Source organism: Pogona vitticeps, chromosome 6 (genome assembly GCF_051106095.1).
Source record: "Pogona vitticeps strain Pit_001003342236 chromosome 6, PviZW2.1, whole genome shotgun sequence".
Taxonomy (NCBI): Eukaryota; Metazoa; Chordata; class Lepidosauria; order Squamata; family Agamidae; genus Pogona; species Pogona vitticeps.
This window is the reverse complement of record NC_135788.1, coordinates 13,123,206-13,147,943: the sequence shown is the minus strand read 5'-3', so window position 1 is coordinate 13,147,943 and position 24,738 is coordinate 13,123,206. Positions and strand designations below refer to the sequence as shown.

The 24,738-nt window shown below is 41.7% G+C and overlaps 1 long non-coding RNA gene across 1 annotated transcript; it reads left to right on the top strand.

Annotated features, from left to right (window-relative positions):
- The first annotated feature begins 1,747 nt into the window (after positions 1-1,747).
- On the top strand, positions 1,748-5,061 carry LOC110083508 (uncharacterized). The gene is made up of 3 exons (XR_002301304.3): positions 1,748-2,221; positions 4,033-4,155; positions 4,335-5,061. It is a non-coding gene; the product is annotated as an uncharacterized LOC110083508 (long non-coding RNA).
- Positions 5,062-24,738: the final 19,677 nt, after the last annotated feature.

Below are 24,738 nucleotides of genomic sequence, written 5' to 3'. Positions count from 1 at the left end.
GGGTGGGGAGCAGCGGGTGTTTTTATGGAATGAAGGGAATATTAGAACTGATAGGGAATGGAAACAGCCGTGTTCCCACCAGACCTTCTCTTTCCTTTCTGGAGTTTGTTGACACAGAATATTTGAAAGATTCACATGTTCTTCTGTTTGCTAGGAAAGGTACATTATTTATATCCCAGCAAATTTGTGGTTTGTAGCATTCACTCTTGAAAACACACAGAGAGGCCTTCTCAGGAAGAGCAGTTCATAATAGCTCTGGGGCATTTTGCCCAGTTTTTGTTGTTGTTGATTATTTTTAAAAAGATTTCTAGATGGAAACTAAACATGTTTTGCCCTATGGATGTGGCTATATTAAAACACGTAGCAATGTACTAATGTACTTGACAGCCTAGGCCAATGATTCCCAACTTTGGGTCCTCAGATGTTCTTGGACTACAAATCCCAGAAATCCTGGTCAGCAGAGCTAGTGGTGAAGGCTTCTGGGAGTTATAATCCAAGAACATCTGGGGACCCATGGTTGGGAAGCATTGCCCTAGAGGATGGGGTGCCTAGTCCCCAAGTTAGCCCAGAAATCCAAAGGAAATCTAGAGATCTTCTGGGAAGGAGAGAATGTGAAAATCCTGGCCTTCACAGCTAAGGGTAAAGGGTTCTGGGAATTTAAATCCAAGAACATCTGGGGCCCCAAGATGGTGAACCAATGGCCTAGGCCAATTACAATGCAGATATATTTATTTATGCACTATTTGGAGTGGTGGAAGTGGTTCAAAACCAGAAGAAGTATAAACCAAGCATTGTTGATAAATAATTCTCTTTAGGATTGATTTAAATCTCGACTCTCAGCCATGTTGATTGTTGGCCAGTCACTCTCTCATGCCAGCTTACCTCACAGGAGTGTTAAAAAAAGGGGTGTGCATTCTGGTCCCCTTGCCTACGCTCGGATGGCATTGCACTCATCTGCAAGTGAGCCAAGATGCTCAAATCACGCAGGTGTCTCTAGATTGGCTCACTGGTGAGACCAAAGGCATTAGGAGCCAGCTTCACCTTTCAAATTAGGGATGTGGAATTCTGTCTTCTTCTGATCGTGTTTCACCACATCCTTGTAGCATTCTTTTTCTTTTCTGCTTCCTTACTGGGTCGCACAAGAAGATCCTACCCACCATGTAGTCCACCCAGCACTGAGATTTGTTGCTACTTTTTGTGAAGAATTTCCTTCCAAAACAGGGTTGTTTTTTTTGTTCCATTAGCTTGTCCTTTTCTGGTTGCTGTATGTATGCGTGCTTAGGTAAAAGGCACTAATCCTGCACCACTGATTTCGCATCAGAGTTGAGTGCTCAGTGTGAGCTGGAGAATTCTTATTAGGTTGTCTCACCATGAATATATCCTATCCCAAGAAGAAACCAGAAATTGATCAGGTCTATTTACATCTCTGGTTTTTAACCCTTAAAAAGAAGATCAGTCACAGTACCCAAACACTTTCCCTCATGTTACTGTAGGACAGCGAAGCGGCTGCTTGCCATCCCAGTAGCTCTCCCTGTCTCATACAAAAGAAACAAGTCTGAAGTTTGCTTTTGGATATTTTTGAGCTATAACGTTCTGTTTGTGTCAACCAAGCCAGTGTTAAGGGTGGTAAGTGGGAGGAGTTGGAGGGTGTGCGGCTTTGCATTTCAACACCACATTGTCGGCAAAGCTGAAGTGTTTTGAAAGTACAAGTTGCTCTCTGGTATGTGTAAGTTTCATTCTTGAGAACATTGCTGTGTTCTCTCTGCCTCCTCAGGAATCAAAACAAAACTCTTGGCGTGCTTGCAATGACTGTCTTTTTCCTTCCTCCTGGTGTGGCCTGATGTAATTTTGGCACACGGCTAGCCATTGTTTCACTGAAGCTCCCTGAAATGTTTCTTGCTCACTAGCAGCATCCAGGTCGAAGAATCGGATGGGAATTGCTAAGAGCAGTGACTCCCACTTTCCTTTCAGCTAAACACCGGCCGCTAGGAAATATCCACAGGATGCATCCTTAATCCTTCTCCTTCCTGTTACCACCTTAGTCCCCCACCCCAGTTTCTTGTTTTTCTCTCTTTTCACTAGTTCTGGATTACAACAGAGTTTACAAAATATCATTTCCTCCATATCCCTTGCCTCTTATAAACTGTACAGCTGCTGGCACCAGTATGCGAACATTCCAGACCTCAGAGAACAAAGACAGTTTGTTTCCTTCAGGACTGAGGTAAATGTACAACCATGGAAAGTTTCCATTATTTTCCAGTTTTATACTCGCTCGAGAGGGAGCATATTATTGCAATAATGTTACTGCGCTATTGTTTGTAGAGAAATATTGTGTTTTGTTGATTGGTAGGTATGCCAGCCACAGCAGTTCACCACAGCTCTGTGTTACTTGAGAATATTTTTGCCACATGAGGATGTGTGTAAGAGAGATATGTTCAAATTGTATTGATTTTGGAACAAGGATCTATTATTTTCCTCATCACAAAAAGGGGATGATCATTGTAGCCAAAGTTCAAGAAAAAAAAAACTCCCTTTCATGAAAATGTAGAGGGAGTTGTGAAAAGGAGTGGGAATATTTCACCTTCCCACACTGGGAGTAAGAACAGTGAGTGGTGCCCTCACTCTGAATCAAATTTATTTATTTATTTATTTATTAGATTTTTACCCCCCCATCACAGAAAATATAATTATAACAGTCACTTATAACAATTAATTCCAAACGACACAAGATGGCATGACTTGACAAAAAAAAATCACTTAATTGACTGGAGGGAAGGCCTGCTTGAACAGCCAAGTTTCTGACTGGCTTTTGAAGACACCCAGCGAGGGTGCCAGCCGAATTTCGGTAGGGAGAGTGTTCCACAACCGAGGGGCCACCGCTGAGAAGGCCCGGTTTCTTGTTTTTTCCTCCCAGGCCTCTCTCGGCGTCAGGCCCCTCAGCCGTCCCTGTTGGCTGTATCGGGTGATTCGGGTAGATCTAGGTGGAAGAAGATGATCTGCCAAAATCATAGAATCATGGAATAACTGAATTGGAATGGGCCTATAAGGCCATTGAATCCAACCCCTCCTCAAGGTAGGAATCTAAATCAAATCAGATCTAATAGATGGTTGTCAAATATTTTCTTGAGTGCCTCCAGTGCTGTAGCGCTCACTATATGCTGAGGCAATTCGTTCCATTGTCACACTGCTCAAACAGTTAAGACATTTTTCCTGATATTCAGCCTACATCTGGCTTCCTGTAGCTTCTTTCTATGGCTCTTTTGAATCTTAAGGGAAGGAAAAGCTATCTTTCCAACTAGAAGGCATAGTGGCAGAGAGATGCTTCAGTGGCCACTGATTCAACTCTACTGCTAATGAAAGATGTTGACTAATAGTACATACTTTGTGTCCAGTGCACAACATCCCAAGTGCAGCTGCAATATTTGGATAGAGGTCATGTTAGGGACGTGGTGGCTCTGTGGGCTAAACCGCAGAAGCCTGTGCTGCAGAGTCAGAAGACCATCTTTTAATTTCATGGCTGCTGTCACCATCTGCACTGATCATGGAGCCAAAGAAAGTGAAATCTGTCACTGCCTCCATATCTTTCCCTTCTATTTGCCAGAAGGTGATGGGACCAGTGGCCGTGATCTTAGGTTTTTTTTATGTTGAGCTTCAGACCGTTTTTTTTTGCACTCTCCTCTTTCACCCTCATTAAGAGGTTCTTTAATTCCTTCTCATTGATGCCCATTCGTAGGATGCAGATCTAAGATGCTTCTGGGTGACGGTCCCATGTGGTGAACCCATGAAGCATCTCTTTCCCATTCATTGTATCAGTTGACACACTTTCTGCTTTGGACATTTGTAAATGAAACAGAGAGTCCTTAATCTAATACAGACTTTTGGGTGTTGAGAAACACACCGGCTGTTGTGTTTGAAGGATGAGAAAGCAGTAGAAAATCTTGCTGCTTTCTGTAAAAAGAGTATGAAGAAATCTGGAAGATATACTCCATCATTTCTGCAAAGGAGTGTTGTATAAAATCTGTTTCTCCTCAGTGAGCATCTGGAGCCCCCAACAGAGTTCTGGCTGATTCCCACATGACTTTGTTCCAGTAATAACACAGCATAATGGCAGTTTCCCATCAAGTCTTTGGAGCATAACAATAACCTCAGGAAAGAGTAAGTACATTCCACTGCCAAGCAGAAGCTCAACCAAAGAAGAGTTGAGTTTTCATGGCGTTTTAGTTCATGGGGAGAGCGGAATGTTGACCAAGTTCATCCAAAAGATAGGAAGAAAGAAGGATGGGTGATGGGGATCACGCTGGACTTCATTAAAACAATTTGTTTTTCCTTTGCAGGGGCCTGACAGATCATTTCTTCCCACCACCAACAAAACCCTTGGACAAGAAAATGTGAAATAACGCCTTTGGAAGACAGACTTATTAAGCAACTGGCTTATAATTAGACACAAAAAAGCGTATGGTTTTTCTGTCACCCTCGATTGTAGAAATGTTAAGTAAAAAAGAACATTTCTTCTTTGTTGGTGTCTCATTAAATCGCTGTGTGCAACACCAATTAAAGAACATGGCACAATATATCTACACATCAAATGGTCTCCTGGCAAAGAAAAGGGCAGCCAAAGCTATGGATGAGGGAATAGACACACACTTCCTTTTTCAAAGTACAGCTGTGTTCCTCTCTAAAACCCATGCTCATTGAGCTCCTCTGATTTCCACATTTGATTTACACCCCAAAAGTCTTTCTGATTAAAGTCCATCTTGGGTTTCAAAGTGGAGTTTCCGCCGCACAGAAATGTTGTTGCATCTCATTCCACATTTTGCAACGAACAGGGTGCTGTCCTCTGAAGATGCCGGCCACAGAGACTGGCGAAACGTTAGGAAGAACAACCTTCAGAACACGGCCAAAGAGCCCGAAAAACCCACAACAACCATCAGAACTCAAGCATGTTGGTGTTCATGTTTTTCCAAACATATGCATTGTTTTTGATGCCCGTTTAAAAGCATTGTTATCTTTTGAATGCATTTTTGACTGTCTGGATCACAATAAAAGTTCATGAATTCGTGGGCTTCTGATCCAAAATTGCATTTAGTTCTGGCATGTGTGCAAACTTAATAACCGCAGACAGATTTCAGATCCCACTTTGTGTCACTCATCCCTACCTGAAGGTGATGGCTGTGTACAAAATAATCTTTGCAAAGATAACGGGGCTGGGGGGGATCGATTTGATACCCTTTCCCCTCCTCTTCTTGTGCAGAGATGGATACTCAGACTTTCAGGCGACCTCACACATAAACATCCAACTGCCTCCCCCAGCATCCTTTTCTGATTTCTCCCCCAAAGTGGAGACCCAGAAAAGCAAGACAAATTTCCGTGACTCTTGAGCCATTGCCCTGAGACCAAGGCCTTGGTCACATGAGGGAAATGTTTTCTAGTTATCCTCCAGTTAAGTTAATTACGTTTTTTTTCCTGGTCACATGACACAGAAACACGATCAAGGCATTTTCCTGGCCAGCAGTGTAACTGCGGAACATTTCCCCATTGCCAGGAGGGTTGTGTTATTTTGTTCCTTGGTTGTACTGGTGCATTCCTTACTAGGATTGCGTGTGTGCACAACCTGCCCAGCTTTTTTTCAGAATTGAACCCAGGAAGGTGGTTGCCTTTACCGCAGCACACACATTTTTTTTAAAAAAATATTTTTCATGCCTGATACATCGATATGTTGGTAAAAGTATGTCACCAAGGGCCACCATTACATTACTGGAGAGCAATATATTTTTTTCCTATAGGAAAACAATTGAAACATTGGTATGCAAATGTAACTGGGGGTTGTGATCACTTGTGGATATCTAAAGTCTGTTGTGTGCGACACTTTCCTAAACAGAAATGTTCCCTTTAATTTTCAATCCCCCATGTGCAAGTCTGCCCCCCCATGTGAGATTTCCTTTACAACTGGAATGATAGGGGCTAAAAATGATATTGGGGGCAGAGTCATGCACCTTAGAGGGAGACTTGTTTCTGATGTATAAATAATTATTTTTTAAGAGCGAGAGAGCGAGAGAGCGAGCGAGAGAGAGAGAGAGAGAGAGAGAGAGAGAAATCAAGGGACTTAATTGCAAAAGAGGAAATAAATTTGTACCGTGGTGTAGCCAGCCATAATGACTCAATTAGGAGGAAATAAATTGAAACTGCTAAAAGTTCTTGGGATGTTCATCCTGGGATATAAACCAGGCAACCACGATTCGGTACAACAGAGGTATGGAAAGTGTCAGAAGAACTAGAAAACATTTCCCTTGTGTGGCCAAGGCCCAAGTTAACTCTGGAGAATTGTGGAGAATGCAGAAAGGTCCCACAGATCCTGCTGTTGCTTCTTCTAATTACAGGAAATTAAGACGGTGATGAGTTTCATCCTGTTGGCAACTCTGAGATTGCTCTTTCAAGGCAGAAGAGCAGTACCAGCCAAAAAAAATCTATTTCAGAATTTCACTTCAGGCAAAATCCAGTGGTAACAGCACTTTGCATGATACTGAGGGAGTAAGGAAAAACACTGACCTGTGAAGATTGTGATCTCAGAGGGAAAAATGTTTAAAGCGGTGCTTCAGTTCTTTCCACCAGCCAGTACCTGTATGATTCAGATAGGGCTGATTAGGAGTCTTCAAAGCTAAACGATGCAATCAATATTATTTCTAGTATGTATCTACCATACTACCTGTAGCATTCAGAGGTATTTTTCAGTAACTAGAAGAATCTAGGCACGTATCTAGTTGTCTCATGTGCTCCCAGAGGCATCTGATGGGGCCACTGTGAGATACAGGAAGCTGGACTTGATAGGCCCTTGGCCTGATCCAGCAGGGCTCTTCTTACATTCTTATGGTATGTTCTATTTCAGTTACTTCAAAGAAAAAGGGAATTAAATGGTTATTTCTTTAAAATGGCAACTGTAATGGTAATTTTGTAGGGTCTTGGAACGATACATTATTGTTGAAACTACTGTATAACAGATCAAATGGAACTGTAACTAATTACTTGTAAAAGTAGCTTTCTGAGCTCCGAACAAAATGGAGTTTAATTAGAGATGGGCATGAACTGACAGTTCAGTGGTTTATGCCGGTCCGTTTTTCATCCAAACAGGTGTTTTTGTTCTTCTCAGCCATGCCTCCTCCAGTGGGCACCCACTCAGAGGCAGCGCTTGGAGGAAGCAAGGCAGGGAAGCCAGGATACTGCCTCTGAGTGGTCACCTGCCAGAGAAGGTTTGTGCCCATCTCTAAATGTAATGCCTTCTTCACCATCCAGCTTAGAAATGGGAGAATATTGTTTTACATTGAATGGCACACTGGGTGCAGTTGACCCAAACATTGACCAACCAAGGAGCCATTCTTGGAGATATAGCCCCCTCAAAACCCTTTTTCCCCCAAGTGCCTTCCTGAGTCGACCTTGGGAGTAAATTTATCTTGGAGAATTTCAAAGTAAAAGATCGGGCACTTATCCTTCATTCCTACAAGGAACCCACTTTGCCCCTCTGTCCACCGAGACTCAACAAAGAAGACCAGAACTGAAACAAGGGAAGGACCAAAAGCAATGACATCAGAGGAGACCAGAGGCAAGTCAGTGAAGAATCAGATGTAATGGGAAAACAAGCTGCCACTTGCTGAAAACATTTCTGATCCATTTTCTGAGATATCTCTGGAATAACAACATAAGCCACAGGAGAAAAGTCAGACTAAGAATTACTGAATTCATCTCTTCTTTCTCTCCCCCATGATGGAAGGATGGGAAAAATGAGCAACACACTTCTTTCATTCTTTCAAGGGATTCCATGGTTCAGAGACATTACAATGCTAGCGGTGATGCAGGTCTCATTATTTAGATGTCAGGTCTCATTATTTAGATGTCAGTCCTCGTCAGTGCAAAACTCAGTAAAGCTCTCATTCCTTCTCCCTCTTCTGTTTGATGCATTCATTGTCACCTCATTCCATGTACTCAGATATACAGCCTCAAATGGGATAGGGAAAAGGGAGAAAAAAGATGTGTAGAGAAGAGGAAAACAAGAAAATATATACTCCAATTTTCAGCATTTGCAAATATTATTATTATTATTATTATTATTATTATTATTATTATTATTATTATTATTATTATTATTATTATTATTATTATTATTATTATTGGTTAAAATTCCTAGAATTCCCTCTGCCAGCAAAACCTTGGAGTTACAGTCCAAAAAAACTAACTTTTTTCTTTTTTTCTAATTTTTTTTATTATAGTATAATATCACATTACTTACATAGTCTTTCAGTAGATTGTCTTTCTTTATACATCCACTAGTTCATATTTTAACATACTTAATGCTTTTTAAAATATTACATAGAAGCAATCCAAATTATTCATATCACATTCTTCTTTTCTTGAGCTAGTTCCATATGTTAATAATGGCTGCCAGGTTTTCATACATTTATCCTGTTTTATTTCCCCTCTATATACAGTATTTTAATTTGATTGGTCTGCTTTTCCATCAGGACCATTTGCCAGATTCTGTTCTCAAATTTTTGCACTGAAAGATCTTGAGCATTTCTCCAGTTTTGTGCAATTTCAACTCTTGGTGCACCAATAAGATGTGCAATTAGGACTTTATTGAACAATGTTTCATTTCCGTTCTTAAATATTGAAAATAATAATAAAGCTTCATTTTTAATTGTTTTTAATTCAACAATGTTTCTATCCATTTAATTATGTCCCGCCAATATGCTTCCACTTTTTTCAAGTTCTGATTTGGTGTGACCAAGTCTCCTGCTGCTGATTCTTGGTATCATTAAAAATATTCACCTGTTATGTTACTGTTTACATGCTTGCTTTGTTTACTCGCTTAAAAAATTCTGAATTGCCCTGGAACTGGTGTGGTGTCATCCCAAAAAGTAACCTATTCCATGTTCTGACAATGTTTAGCATTATAAAGTCCTTTTGATTAGCAGGTGCAATGACACTGGTGATGCAATAACAGTTGATGTTTTGGGTTATATGCCACCCCATAGTTCTAAAGCACTCTCTGGGTGGTTTGCAACATAATTATGCAAACAACACTTTGCCCCCAGTGAGCTGGGTACTCATTTTACTGACCTTGAAAGACTGAGTCAACCTTGAGCTGGCTACCTAAATCCATTGGGATCAAACTCAGGTTGTGAGCAGAGACTTGACTGCAGTACTGCAATTTAACCACTGTGCCATGGGGCTTTTCATTTTCCACGGCTCAGTGCCATGCAGGTGGACGTTCTTGGTCTTCTGATAGTGATCAACTGAAATGGGTACAGGAGAGAACTCAAACATCGCTGATTCCTCAGCTGAGTTATTTAGAGGAGCTGTCTGTCTTCCATTTTGATTTGCTGCCCTCCATTTTGTGTTGCCACCGCTGTTCCTATGGTTCAGAGATGGACAAAGGACATGCAAGCTGCAGTATGTTTTGGGAACACAAAGGGAGCTGGAGGCAGATGTTGCTTATCATATGACACTAACAAGCTTATTTACTTCAGTTGTCCATAGGTAAAGGTAAAGGTTGCCCTTGACATTTAGTCCAGTCGTGTCCAACTCTAGGGCACTGTGCTCATCTCTGTTTCCAAGCCGTAGAGCGAGCATTTTTGTCCGAAGACAGTTTCCGTGGTCACGTGGCCAGCACGACTAGACACGGAATGCTGTTATCTTCCCACTGAGGTGGTACCTATTCTATCTACTCGCATTTACATGCTTTCAAACTGCTAGGTCGGCAGGAGCTGGGACAAGCGACGGGAGCTCACTCCGTCGTGTGGATTCGATCTCACGACTGCTTGGTCTTCTGACCTTGCAGCACAGAGGCTTCTGTGGTTTAACCTGTAGCTCCACCACATCAGTTGTCCATACCTGAGCTTATAATGGCAGGATACTTAGACAGGAGTAGTTCACATGCCAGTATCATTTTTCAAAGTATAATGTAGTAATGATGGAATACCCAGCTGCAACTTATTAGTGTAATCAGCCAGAACTGTATAAAGATTATTTGCTTTAATCAATGGGTGCTCAGCTGTCTTGTGCTGGTTTGGGAGCCATGCTGTCACCCATTCCAATCCATTGGGTACACCTGTGTGTTGTAAGCTACCCAGTAAACTTGTCTCCTTTTAAGTAAGCCTGGTGTTTGTCTGTCATTTCCTGGTGATCATCTCAATACTTGCTCCCCTAGCCAGGGAGTGTCACACAACCCAAAAGATCTTTGAAAGCCTTCTCAGTTGTCCAGCAATCAAAAGAATGTCCTCAGGTGACACTGCAAAGGCAGGACTTCTCAATATTGGCAGCCACCATATAGAACAATCTATCCCATGATCTCTGCAAGGCAGAGGCTTTGTTCAGATTTAAAGGCCTACTCAAAACATTGCTTAGGACAGGCCTTCCCCAACTCATGATAATTGCTCTGTGCTCTGAGCTATTGCTACAGACTTTTAAAGCATAAATTATATGGTAAATTTGTTCTTAAATAGAGTTTTTCAGAACTTGCAAGTAGTGAGTAGCCAGTAACATAGTAACTGGTAACCAGTTACTTGTCAACATAACCAGTCACAGTTAAATATAGAGGTGGGATAATGACATTGTATTTCAAAACCAATATAATACGTAGGAGTGACATTACTAGTTTGACAAATTGTGTTTTCTAGTTGCTTTCACTGCTGAACAAAGCCTGCAACCTGATGGAATTCCTCCTCTTCCTCCTCCTCCTCCTCCTCCTCCTCCTCCTCCTCTTCTTCTTCTTCTTTAGCCTGTTGACCCTGACAACTGCTCACATCTCACTGGGGGAACTGCTTCCCTTGCATAAGTTAAACCAGAGGAGTTTGGCTCATTAAGCAGTCCAGCTAAGAGCCAGTGTCATACCCAGCCTAGCTGTTATCCTGGAACAATGAGAATTAGGCATAATTCAAGTCTATTTGCGCTAATACTGAGCCACTATTTGAAAGGCAAATGAGATGCAACTCAACAGTAGTTTTTCTGAGAAGTCAGAAGGATCTTCTGAAAGCTGGTCCTGTAGCAAATTGATCTATGGGGAAAATATACACACTCATGCACACAAAAAGGGAACACTTCAGAGAATAGGAAATTTTCATACTCCTCATGATCTGCTACTCTCCGCCAGCTTACTCTTTTTCCTTCTTCTTTCTTTCTGCCTTACCTTTTCCCACTATTTCTAGCATAACACCAGCCGTTAATATTTATTTAAGTAATAACATCCCAGCAACATATTACACCAACCTCATTATTGTTAGTATTATTTCAGAAGGAGCAAAAATGGCAACTGAATGTCGCATGCAAGGATATATAACAATCACACCGAAAGTGGAGCCGTACCCTCAGCTCACTCCGCTGGCTTTTTGGCATTCTGCTTGCTCTGCCAGCGTGGCTTTTCCAACACAAATTGATTAATAAATGTTACGGCCAGAGTTTCTGTGCCACCTCAATTCACGCGCAATCATAAAGTTCAAACAGCAGTCGAGAAAGCATTGTATCTGAGAACACGGCAACACAGAGTGAACGCGCTAAAGATGAAATACGCTGGCAGGCCAGACAATTTTGAAATTCATTTTAGAGCTGTAAGTAGGGTGGGATGATGGCGGCTTTTACCTGGCCACTGAAATTTATTGATGTTATAGGCCATCAAGTCACCTCCAACTGATGGCAACCATATGAATGAACGATCGCTAAAACTGCCCTGCTCAGCATTAGTGAATTCAGTACTCTTAACTGTCTTCCTGTAATTTGCACCCAGTATTTTGTGTTCAGTACTCTGGAATGGCTGAGTCAAAAAAAAAAAAAAAAAAAAAAGAGCCAAGAAGACTTAGGATTCATGTATCCCTCGATTACATGCAAAGAACCTAAGAAAACCTAGATGTTTTTTCTCATGTGGCGATCTTATGAAAAGAGAAAAAAGGAGTGGCTACGATTTTTAAAAGAAATATCAATGACCTACAGGTTAATGATGTATAAATCTCTTCAAGGATAGCTTTGTTGAATACGGTTAGCAATAACCAGTCAAGTTGGGAAGAAATAGAACTACCTGTAATTGTTGTTATGATGACTGTGGCACGGTTAATTATTGTAAATAACTGGAAATACAGTAGCCAATTTAACAGGGAAAATTGGTATAAAGAAATGGCTATCAATGATAAATTAACTTGTGAGATTAAAATAAGAAAAGAAGTATCAAACACTAACAATTTTAAAGATATATGGAAATCATTCTTGTTACATGTATTTAAGGAAGGGAAAGGTTTCACTCCCGGTGAAAACTCATTGCATTTCTGGAGAGAAATGGGCAATCATACAAGAAAAAAACAAGCAAATGAATAATAATATTGACAAGTAAATAGAGTAAATGGAGGTACAGTCCTGAGTGGAGAAGGGAGCACAAGGTTATATAAGTATGCATAGTTCCTTTTCCTTTTATTCTTTCTGTTGTGTTGATGGAATTGTATGATATTTTGGAACAGTCTTGTTTATTTCATTTGTTATTGATAAAATCTTTTAAAAAGAAAAAATAAGAAAAATAAGAAAACTCAAATGCTTGTGTGTGTGTGTGTGTGTGTGTGTGTGTGTGTGTGTGTGTGTGTGTGTGTGTGTGTGTGTGTGTGTGTTTAAAACGTGTTTAATGTGTTCCTATGGGCTTAAAAACTGACCTTATGCGAAGATCCTCCATAGGGGTGGCCATTTTCGGTGCCTCTAAAGTGAGGCAAAACAGCAGGCGGCCATTTTGTTTTTCCGGCAGCCATTTTGGAACCGCCGATCAGCTCTGCAAAAAGGGTTGCTTTGCCATGATCGCTTCCCCGCGATCATGGCAAAGCAATTTTTCCCCATAGGGGCCATCGCTAAGCAATCGCTCTGGCGATGGCCAAAACCCCATCGCTAAGCGATTTCATCGCTCAACGGAGCGATCGCTAAGCGAGGCACCTGTGTGTGTGTGTGTGTGTGTGTGTGTGTGTGTGTGTGTGTGTGTGTGTGTGTGTGTATTTCAAGCACCAATGTTTTTCATATGTGTATAATACGTTGGTGCTTTATTCCACCTGAATAAATCAAATGGTTCAGACTTTGCCGAGGCCAGAAAATCTGAGAAATAAGACTACAGATGCTGAAGTCCATATCTACACTGTCAGAACTTCTTCACATATCAGTCCACAAGCCAGACATCTTATCACTGATGATAAATCAGTTGTTTCTGCATCAGTTACTCTGATGGATCCTTCAAGGAAGAAGGAAAAAAACAGGCAAAATATCAGACATGTCCAGTATCCACATCATTTCTCACCATCCTGCCCAGATTTGCTGTCTGCCAATCTCTGGCTCACTCTGATGGAACTCCAGAGTAAGTCCCAGAGATTTTGCAAAGTAACAACAGCAGGAGATATAGATATTCCTCCTGGCTGGATAGAGACGGTTAGTGCTTTCCTTTCCCACTGCATGTTAATTTCTCGTTTGTGAAGTGGTAGGAATTGAATGAGGACAATTGGAGTTCAAACATGTAATTCATTTATGCCCAGCTTCCTTTCTAGCATTGCTCCTTTTGAAAAGGATGGCAGTGAATGCAATAATAATAACAATAATGATTCCCTTCAAAATAAAGTAACTGACACTTCACATTTATTACTGCTGCAAAGCCTGCAAGGTGGATGACTAATAATTTTTCATTTCCAACAATAGGTTTTACACAGAGTGCTCTAAGAGACAGAAAGGATGATTAACAGACTGTGCATTCCCATGGAATGGCATCAGGGAACTATTTTAATTCTCATTCTCTCTCCTCCTACTCCTCCTCCTTCTCTCCCTCCCCACTTCTCAGTGTTTCTGAATGAAATGTTCATGGCCAGAGAGGCACAATACAACTCTTCTGATAAAAAAAAAGCCAAAAACGAAATTGTAGAAAAACATAGGGAGGCTATAGAGAGAAGATGATGTTGCAGAGTTTTAGAAGGGAAATTCCTCTAGCTGCACAGCGGAAGTGGAGGAATACACAGATCAGAATAGCGTCGAGTTCGTCAGAGAAGTCCACCCGTTTTCTCATTAACTGGCACTAAAGGCCTCAATAACAATTTCTGAGGCATTAGTAGTAGAATAAAAACGATTTTCTTTACTTACAGTTGTGAACAGATCAAACCGCAGACTAACAAACGTGACTGTTTTCAACAACAAACATCAACAGATTCTGAAGAAACAAAAAACCACAGAACAGAGAGGTGGGGCTCTCTTTGAATTGAGAGGTAGACAAGGAATTATTATGAAGTACTGGATAGATTCACAGTTACCTCAGCCCAGAAAGGTTCCTCCAGTCTAACCTGCTAAAGGGAGCATGGAAGGTTGCAAAAACTCCAACAACCTGGAACACCATCCCATAGAAACGCATGCATGCAGTGGGACAATTGTACAATCAAACATCATTGCACCTGCAATCTCTCTCCTCCACCCCAATTATTTCATACCAGTTACTATTTTAAAAGTGGTAGACCACAATTATAGTTGTACGAGACAAAAACAGTCAGCTACCTTTAAGGCTCTTTACTGTCACATTTCTTAGCAGGAACTAAAACAATTGCTTTTGACTACTTAAAAAAAATGAAGAAAAAAATTCTTTGCTGAAGAATTGATGCTTTTGAATTGTGGTGCTGGAGGAGACTCTTGAGAGTCCCCTGGACTGCAAAGAGAACAAACCTATCCAATTTGAAGGAAATCAGCCCTGAGTGCTCACTGGAAGGACAGATCCTGAAGCTGAGGCTCCAATACTTTGGCCATCTCATGAGAAGAGAAGACTCCCTGGAAAAAACCCTGATGTTAGGGGAAAAAATCCATCTTGTCACAAACCTTTGGATTTTAAGTTCTTCACACTGGTACATGTCGGACGAAGTGGGCCTGATCCATGAAAGCTCATAGACTGTATGATTTTTTTGTGGTCTATAGAGACATTCTTCCCTGATGTTGGGAAAGACTGAAGGCAAGAGGAGAAGGGGATAACAGAGAACGAGATGGGTGGACAGAGTCATCGAAGCTACCATCATGAATTCGATGTAACTCTGGGAGGCAGTGGAAGACAGGAGGGCCAGCATGCTCTGGTCCATGGGGGTCACGGAGAGTCGGACATGACTTGACTAAACAACAACTTGAAAAAAAAAACCACATTTCTAAATGCTTCTGGTTGCTGGCCTGTGGTGCAAAACATACTCTCTGCCCCATTGTCACCTGAACATCCATGACAGCTCAGCAGTTAGTGATGGCAAGTAAAGCACAAGCTGGCACTTGGACCGTGTGATATTCCTCCTCCTTTACCACTTTGTGAGGCCATGCTCCCATAAGTGCAGAAGTAAGTGAAACAACTTAAGCTAGACCACAGAAGGAGGCATATTATTCCTCATTAAGTTACAGTCATTTTGTAATGCTTTCATTTTTGGAATAAAGAAATGGAGTGCAGGTAGAGTTGACAGGTTAATGGCATCCCATTCTTTACAAGTGCCCCCCTTGTGATATCCCAACAATAACAACTGCACAACAGTGCATGTGCTACAGATGGGTGATGTAGAGACGCTGTCATTAATTTAATAGTTAACACGTAAAAACATTCCAGCAGCATCCTCCTCAAAGCAAGCAAAGTAATGAAGAAGAGTGCTTCTGAGCATATTTAAATGTCATATCCTGATAACACTGGAATTAAATCCAAACTCTAGGGCCATCATATGGGTAACATCCCACTGTCTGAGATTTAAGTTCCAAAGCTTGTGATTCAGAGAACAGACATTTAAAAACTAAATCTCCAGATCAAGTTTGAGACCTGACAACCCCAGGATGCATTCATTTGCAAGTACAAATAATTGCTTATAATTAGAAGTAGCAGTAATTACTTGTAATGAAAAGTAACAAATTACTTCCAAACTCTGTGCTCTCTCTTTCTCTCTCTCCGTCTGTTTCACACCATGACCAAAGGCTCCCCTGAAGCCTTTAGGAGAAAACTGTACTGAGCTTTAAAATACTGTTAATTATCATTGTTGAGCATGGCGTGTAGCAATGCTTAGCCTAGAAGAAGAAGAAGAAGGGTGTACCAAAAACGATGGGAGAAAATTTTCTTCTCCAATAGTTAAAAACTTAAATTAGAACGGATGAGAACTGGATTTAATTCTCCGCTCAGCTGCAAACTGAAGCCAGCCATGTGCAGTCAGATTTTTCAATTGGCTTTTCTCTTCTGTCAGCATGTCTGCTCAGGCGGTTTCCCAGAATGCAACTCTCTTTCCTCAAAAGGCTGTCTTCCTTGGGCTGCTGAAATTACAGCTGACAGCTCTTGCCAAAAAAACTAGTCTTATCACCACTGCAAGGGAGAGGGAAACCTTGAAAAATTGAACCACAGATGCTGCTTTAAACACACACACACACACACACACACACACACACACACACACACACACACACACACACACACACACACACATTATCTGTTCAATTAACTCACAGTTGCTTACCTTAACCATATCTGATTTGCATGGAAGGAAGATGTGAATGACTCTAGGGTTGTTTTATCTCATCATAATGCTGCTGCAAGAGTTACATAGCCACAGATCAAGCTGCGAAAAAATTGTAAATGTTCGGGTTTTGGACTACTGTCTCACAGTGGCTTTGGGAGTCAGGGAGTTTTAGTCTAAAAAAAAAATCACAACTATTTCCCATCTCTGTCATAAAGAAGCAAGAAATGTAGGCATTTCAAGTTAGAGATGAGTGACATGTGTCAGTTTTAATTTCACACCCTTTCTCGTTTTTCCAATCTCACATTTGACAAATGAATGTGTGTGTTTGTGTTGATGCACCTTTCTTCCAATGTACACATTTTTGTATATATATTTTTGCAAGAGAATTTCCACAATGCCATATGGTGCATTTTATCTAAATTCTGTGTGTATTATTCCTGAATATAGAGATGTTTCTCCCTGTATCTTCCTGTGAATGGAGAAATGCATTAAATTTTTTTTTTGAAGTAGAGATGGCCACAAACTGGTTCATCCCAGTTCATAAAGGCCCTCCTGTCCCCCACCTCCTCTGGCTCAACCAGCCACTCACCAGGTCCAGCGTGCTAGCTTTCTGCACCTCTTCAACTAATCTTCCAGTCCTGGCAGCAGCTCAAGCTTCTCTGCCCTGCTCTCTTGGCTGATCTGCCACTCAGACAAAAGGGTGTGAGAGAAAAAAAGTCTGTGCTCTTGCTCATGACTGGGAGATCAGCTGAGGAGGTGGGAAAGGGGAGCAGCAGTACCTGTACTGCCACTTTTACGAATTGGGTCAAAATTGGGATGAACCAGTTCATGCCCATTTTTTTAAAAAAATATTTTTTCCCGAAAGAAAAGAAAAGAAAAAGAATAGCACCTGTGCACAAGATTGAAAATGAGTCCTCCAATGAACATAAAGGGGTACTTCAAATATGGAGAAGGATTTTTTTAAAAAAGTTTATACATTTGACAAATGCAAACTAGGTATGTTTTCAATAATATATGATGAGGATGAATTTCTTTCTCTTCCTTAGGAAAATGAATTAAAGCAAGATTCCAGGTAGGTTCTGTTCTGTCTTAATTATATCATTTCCCCGCAAGACAAAAGTAGGCAGACTACATATCTCTCAATAGTGTGCATTCATGAATGCTGGGTGACATACCAGTCATCAGATACGGCAGAGATGGTGTATGCATTCCAGAGTGGCATAAAATGGCATCCTAGAATGCATGTGATGTCACCGCTAGTTCTGAGGTAAGACTTGAAGCCTGCACAAATAAATATCACCCCCCATATGATGAAAATACAACATAGAATCATAGAATAATTGAGTTGGAAGGGCATCAAGTCCAAATCCCTGCTCAAGGTTGGAACTCAAGACAGCAGATCTGACAAAAGGTTGCCCAATTTTCTCTTCAATGCTTCCAGCATTCAAACTCCCACCACCCTCCAAGGCGATTGGTTCCATTGTTGTACTGCTCTAACATCCCTTGAACACATCCCAATTGGTCAGCTTGAGCTGGCCAGTTTGTGAAAAGCACACACCGAGGAACAATTCACGCAATGATTTCTGAGAGGAAAACTATCCCCGTGTGGAGGTTTTCAGCTGCCTTTTCTGTACACTTGTCCTTTTCAGTGTCTGTCACAGGCCACTATCGTGTGCTGAGATGGCTTTCAGACACCATCATAGTTGGTATCATGCCCCAGAGAGTTGCCAGTGGCGGACGGGTACTTCAAAGTTGTAATAGTACATAAACAGGCTCCAAATCTCCTGCACTTATAGCATTGTTGGCCACATGGTAAAACTATTAAGAGGGATGCACTTGTGTAGAAGGTACACGTACACCTACCACACTGTGCTATGATGGATGTTCATACCTCTCATTCCAACCCGCCGCTCTGCCTTTTCTTGTCTTTAATTTGTCTAAGCATGGGCTCCTAATGCAATACTGAAGATTATTCTTTGCACGGCCCTGCCAGAGGAGGCTTCTAGTGAAGACAAAACAGAGCTCCCAGAGGACAGGTCAATATGCAGACCCCAGATTCTTGGCGTTCATAATGGCTGAGCCCAATCGAAGGATTAAACAAGGTCTCTGTTAAGCCCATGGGAGCAATACAGACTTAAGGCACAACCATAGCTTGAGGCTTCCTTACAAAGTGCATGAGAAGAAACTCTCCTATCCATCTGTGAACTGCTTCACTGGTTCTCATCCTTTTCTATCTTATGTCCCACTAACTGTTGGAGTTTTTACAATCTCGCATGCTACCTCCTAGCCTGTTTGCTTGGGATGGACCTTTCTAGGCTGAGCTAACTGTCAATCCATCTAGCATTAACCAATCGACAACGCCCTCCTCTGTTCTGAATTCTTCTACAGTTCTTCGGTAGTACTTATAGCATTAACGGAGAATCACAAAACACGTGACTTCCCTACATCTCTGACTGTAGATCAGTCCTAACAATATTCACACCAGGAGGATTTTAATATGGGGTCTCAACCAGCATCATAGAGGTGAAAACGGCACCATTGCTTGATTGGACTACTTCATTTAAAATGGTAGATGACCTGAATACAGAACTTGCTTAATCTGGGTTTTCATAGGCACCACTCGCACACCAGACGTCCGCCTCAATTTTAATTATATATTGCTTTAAAAACCCCAAGAATAAGACATATTCATGTGCATCTTAAAATGCCATTTGAAAACAAATGGGGAAGCAGAAAGTATATAGGAAATCTGTCATTTCCCACCCTGGGCACATTATTGGGTTGGTGATAAAAAGTTTGGGCTGTCAGAGTTTGAGCAATTTTCCATGCATATAAAGCTCTCCGTTGGGAATGGTTGTCTGGAAATACTTATACTGATTTCACTCCAAAGTGCTCAGGGCTTTCGAAAGAGCCCTCACAGTGAGGTGCTTGACTTTGGATGTTAATTCTGAAATGTCCTGCTGGATGTAGCCTGGCCGTAGCGCTGCTTGGCAATTGCCACTGTTTTGAAGATTGATCGCCATGAATTCTCCGTCTTTATTGGTCGTGCTTACAAGAAAAGTTGACCGGTTCACTGGAAACAAAGTAAGCTTAGATTCAGATTCTCAACGCTCTTTGTAAAAGAAGACACATAAAGTGGCTATCAGATAACTAGGAGATCTCGAAAATGATCAAGCGCCAACTCTTATCTCATGGCTGAACCAAAGTATTCATGACTACAACTCCTGATTGACCCAATTTCCATTGGGACCAGAGAGCTGGGGGAGTGTAGTGTTTGAGGCATTTAGCAGTATTCCTAGAAACCATTTCAGATAGCAAGACTGCTTTCCAATTTTGTGTCATCATTTCTACTGGCCCCTCCTACTTTTTCTATGGAATTTTACTCTGCCACTCACCACCACCTTCTTTCTGAATTAGACACATTCCATTTCACCCAGTCGGGAAACACAAAGTGAACAAGATGACATATAACAGCCGCCTGTCACGAGAGTAGCATCATCGCCATCAGCTGTCGCAAGCTCACTGGGCACGAACAACTACAATTCCATAGTTTAATGGAAATGAAGAGGCAAATATTTTTGGAAGGCTTATTGACAAAACTGCTAAGAGCCATCTTGGACTGTGTTGAAAATGTTTGTGGAAAAACAAAGAGCTGAGCAGTTTTCACTTCAAATATCATTATTGTGCTTAATAGTGACCCCGAACAATTGTGCGTTTTCTCCGCTAGGAACTCTGTTAGTGAGATTTTTCAAGAGGATAGACTTTTGTATTTTGTGTTTGTAGACAGAGAAATTGCATGAGGGCCAGGGAGGGGAAATTGTAAACCGCCCGGAGAGTGCTTGTAGCGCTATGGGGCGGTATATAAGTCCAATAAATAAATAAATAAATAAATAAATATTTCTTTTCCAGACAGAGAAAAGAATTCTCTAACAGTTTCTTGAAGGTAGGGTCCTCTGTTAGCAATGGCATTAGCAGACCTCTGTTCTTGCTTCCTAAGGTATTTCGGGTAGCAGGGTAACAGAAGAAGGTGTACTGATAGACTGGCTACCATTATGACCACTAACCAATAGTTCCCTCGTGCATCTGAGTTCAAGGAGAGACCTGCCTCTCTACAAAATCCCCCCCCCCATTGTCAGTTGGAAACAGCCGTCTGTTGCTGAAAAGCAGTCACGTTTATCAGTTCGATGTTCGATCTGTTCAATCTGTAAGTAATTAAACAGTTTAATTTTTTTCTACTATTAGTGTCTCAGAGTGAGTTGTTGAGACTGTAAGTGCCAGTTAATGAAAGAAGGCTCTGGGGAATACAAAAGTACTCTGCTCTGTGAATCCCTGAACTCCTGTGGAGCTAGAGGAATTTAACCAAAAATTCAAAACTCCATGACACTTACCAGAGGCAGAGGGCCAGGATTCTGACTAGCTTCCTTTCCTGTTGACCTCCTAGCATTATCATATTCTGTGTGCAGGAGAAAGAGTGAATGGGAAAGAATGAAACAGCTGTACGTAGTAGCAGGATGTCCTCCCTGACTCCATCCATCATTGGCAATTCTGCCTTCTATCCAAATGACCACAACAATCTCCAGCTGCCACAGCAATGCAGTTTGGTTTTGCAGGAATTAGGAAAAAGAGAAATCTCATTTTTTCCCCCCAGTATGTGGGATGTGTGTGGAAATGCCTTCTAAGAAATCTTGGATCAGCTCCATTCACATCACGCTCCAGAATGAGACCCTTTCAACTATTGTGGAGATAGAGAGAGGCCAACAATTCTTCTGCGTGTGTTCTGTGACTCTGCAATGTGCATCCCATAATGATTACATTCTTTTTGCCAGGAATCTGAAATGCCTCTTCATCGATGGCAGGGGCGGTGTGTAGCATGCGCCCCACCCATGCCTAACTGGCTGCCAAGAATAGTGAGTAAGTGATAATATTCAAGCCACGTCAGGGTGACATGACAAGCTTAAAATATAATGTGACCTTCACTGCTGTCAGCTAGCTACTTTCTGTTTGGGTTACAGCAAAGCAGTGTTGGCTAGATCAGATTAGCTTTTACTGTAAAACATGTGGCATGCATGTGGAGGGAGGGCTGCCATAGATACTCTATTCCTAATAATGACAGCAATGACATAACGAAGAAATAGCCAGATTATTTCTTACAGGGAAAACACCAGCACCCAAAATAAACTCACTAAACAATGTTCCCGGACCCTGACGAGAAGGAACATTGAGTTCCAGAGCCATCTTTGGGTTTGCCCGTCATTTCCCGGGAGCTGAGGCTCATTTTTAGGAAGTACGGAATGTGATCGCTTGTTTGTTAATCAGAGGAGAAAATAATCTTGGGAAATTAAAATGGATTTGATTTCTCCTGGATTGTTCATAAAGCAGGAATGAGAGACTGGCATTCTCCAAGAGGTGTTGGATTCAAAATCCCATCGTCCTTGATTACCGGCCATGCCTGCTAATGCTGATGAGAGCATGGAGCCTGCGGCTGGATTTTCCGGTATTAGCAAAAAGCTGTGGGAGAAGTCTCGTGACGCAGTGGTTAAACTGCTGTGCTGCAGCCAAAACTCTCTGCTCACAATCCGGGTTCAATCCGAGATAGCCAGCTCAAGGTTCACTCAGCCTTCCCTCCTTCTGAGGTTGGTAAACTGAATAATCAGCTTGCTGGGGGGGGCAAGGTATAACCTGCATAATTAACTTGTAAACCACCCAGAGAGTGCTTTAAGCACTATGGGGTGGTATATAAAGAGCAGACTTTGCTTTTGCCCACCCATTCTATGAGTTGCTCCAGTAACAACAGCATGTGCTACATTGGGACCTCTGTTACCTCAGAAACCTCCAAGGGGCAACAGGAAAGAAAGGCACAGTTTTCAACTTTGTGGCATATTTTAATTGTGTTTTTATTCAAGGATATAGCTCGATACACCTATAATGCTATAAAGCTACTTTACAGTTGGGATTGCTGATATATATATTTTTAAGAGTTATCAGTATATGGTGCTATACCTCATAATGCTCGTCTTAAAATTTGTGAAACAAACAAACCAAAGATCCTTTTCCAATCATCACCATTAACTACTTCAAGAAAAATGATTAACGAAAGAGATTAATTCCCCTCTGTATCAGTTTTAAAACTGGTAAAGAAACTGGGTGTCAGGTATTGGCATGGACCCCCCTTTTTTGTTTTTGTTAATAAAACATCCAGAATGAAGATGGTTACAAAAAAGTAAGAAATATTATGGGAATATACATCTGATATTGCCAGCGGATATTGTTTAGACGAATTTGCTTCACATATATTTTAATTGTATTACAGGGTAGTGTTTACTGTAAATCAAGGTTGGTCAATGTGACAAACCCAGACCTACTGGGATGTGTCACACAGTTACACTAAGCTGCCACCAACCATTCCCTGTAAGAAGTCACACAGACCAGGGATGGATTTTTAAACAATCAAAAGAATAAAGTTTATTTACATACAACACACAGGGATAAACAAATGATTAGGTGAATAAAATAAAGTAACGTGGCTTATTCTCACTCATACATGCATACAGTTTGGTTCACACAGAACCCTTAACTTGAAGCACAGACCCTGAACCTATCAGTTCTGGCTAACCAACAGACACCTGAACCTATCAGGTTGGTACTCTGACACACAGTAGTACCCTGTCTGACACACAGACTCCCACAACAGCTTCTTCTTCCCAGCTGCTGCTTCGTCACATCCCAGTGTCTCTCAGTGTCTCCTAAACTCTCCACACACGCTTCACATATATATACAGTACAGCCCCTCCTCCTGATGTCCCGCCTTCCACTCCCCATAGGATGGAACTTTCCCTCCAAACCCATGACAGACAGGTAACATCAGTGCTGTATGTAACACCTCCCCTCTTTATAAGTTGTTTTGTAGGGGGAAAGCTAACGTGCTTTTCACCAAAAAAACAACCTGTATAAAATACACAACAACAGTTATACATACCTTATTATACTTACTTATACTTACATTCTAAGTTAACCATATCAAATAGGCATTTAAACATTTACCATATACATTACATCAATTTACCTTTATTCATACAAACCAAATTCAAAACCAGGTACATTTACTTTTTTGTCATCATTATATACACATAGTCCATGTTTCTTTCGCCGTCTTCATTCTTCAGGTCTTCTTGATAAGGCGTCAGCAACACAGTTCACTGACCCTCTGACCACCTTCACTTCAAAGTCATAGTCCTGTAGGTTTAAAGCCCACCTCATAAGTTTACTATTGTGGGTTTTCATTGTCTTTAACCATTGCAATGGTGAATGGTCAGTACACAGAATAAAATGTCTTCCCCAGATGTAAGGCTTGGCCTTCTGGATCGCGTAGACTATGGCCAAACACTCCTTCTCCACGGTTGCCAAATGTCTCTCACCTTTTTGAAGTTTCCTACTCAGGTAGGACACTGGATGCTGGTCACCATTCTCATCCTCCTGGCACAGAACTGCTCCTACCCCGCTGTTAGACGCATCGGTGTAGATGATGAACTCCCGGTCGAAGTCTGGAGCACGCAGGACAGGATAGTTGATTAACGCCTCCTTCAACCTCTGGAACGCCGCCTCACAGTCGCTGGTCCACGGGATGCGGTCATCAGCCTTCTTCCTCGTCAGATCGGTCAGCGGAGCCGCAATCTCGCTAAACCTCGGGATGAACTTTCTGTAGTAGCCCACCAACCCAAGAAATGATTTGACTTTTTTCTTGGTGTTGGGTCTAGGCCAATCACGAACAGCTTCTATTTTGGCCTCCAGGGGTTTTATCACTCCTCCCCCTACCATGTGACCCAAATATTTTGTTTCTGGGATACCCAGCTGCAGTTTGTTCTCTTTGCAGAGCCTAGGCCAAAGCACTCCCTCCCCTGGGTTAAAGTGCCTCTCCCCGGCTTTCTGGTCATCCCAAACTTTCTTTCTGACCTTTTGAGCTTGCAGGGTCTCTGCTGCTAGCTCTAGGTTTCTCTTTAGGTCCTTCCTCAAGGAGTCTCTATCTGTCACAACGTCTTGTGGGTCATCTTGGGTGATCTGCTCCCAATTTTGTTTGATCAAATCAAGGGGCCCTTTCACCCTTCTCCCAAATAAAAGTTCAAACGGACTGAACCCGGTACTGGCTTGTGGCACTGATCGATAAGCAAACAAAAGGGATTGCAGCTTCTGGTCCCAATTGTTTGGATTCTCTGCCAAGTAAGCCCTAATCATGCGCATTAGAGTC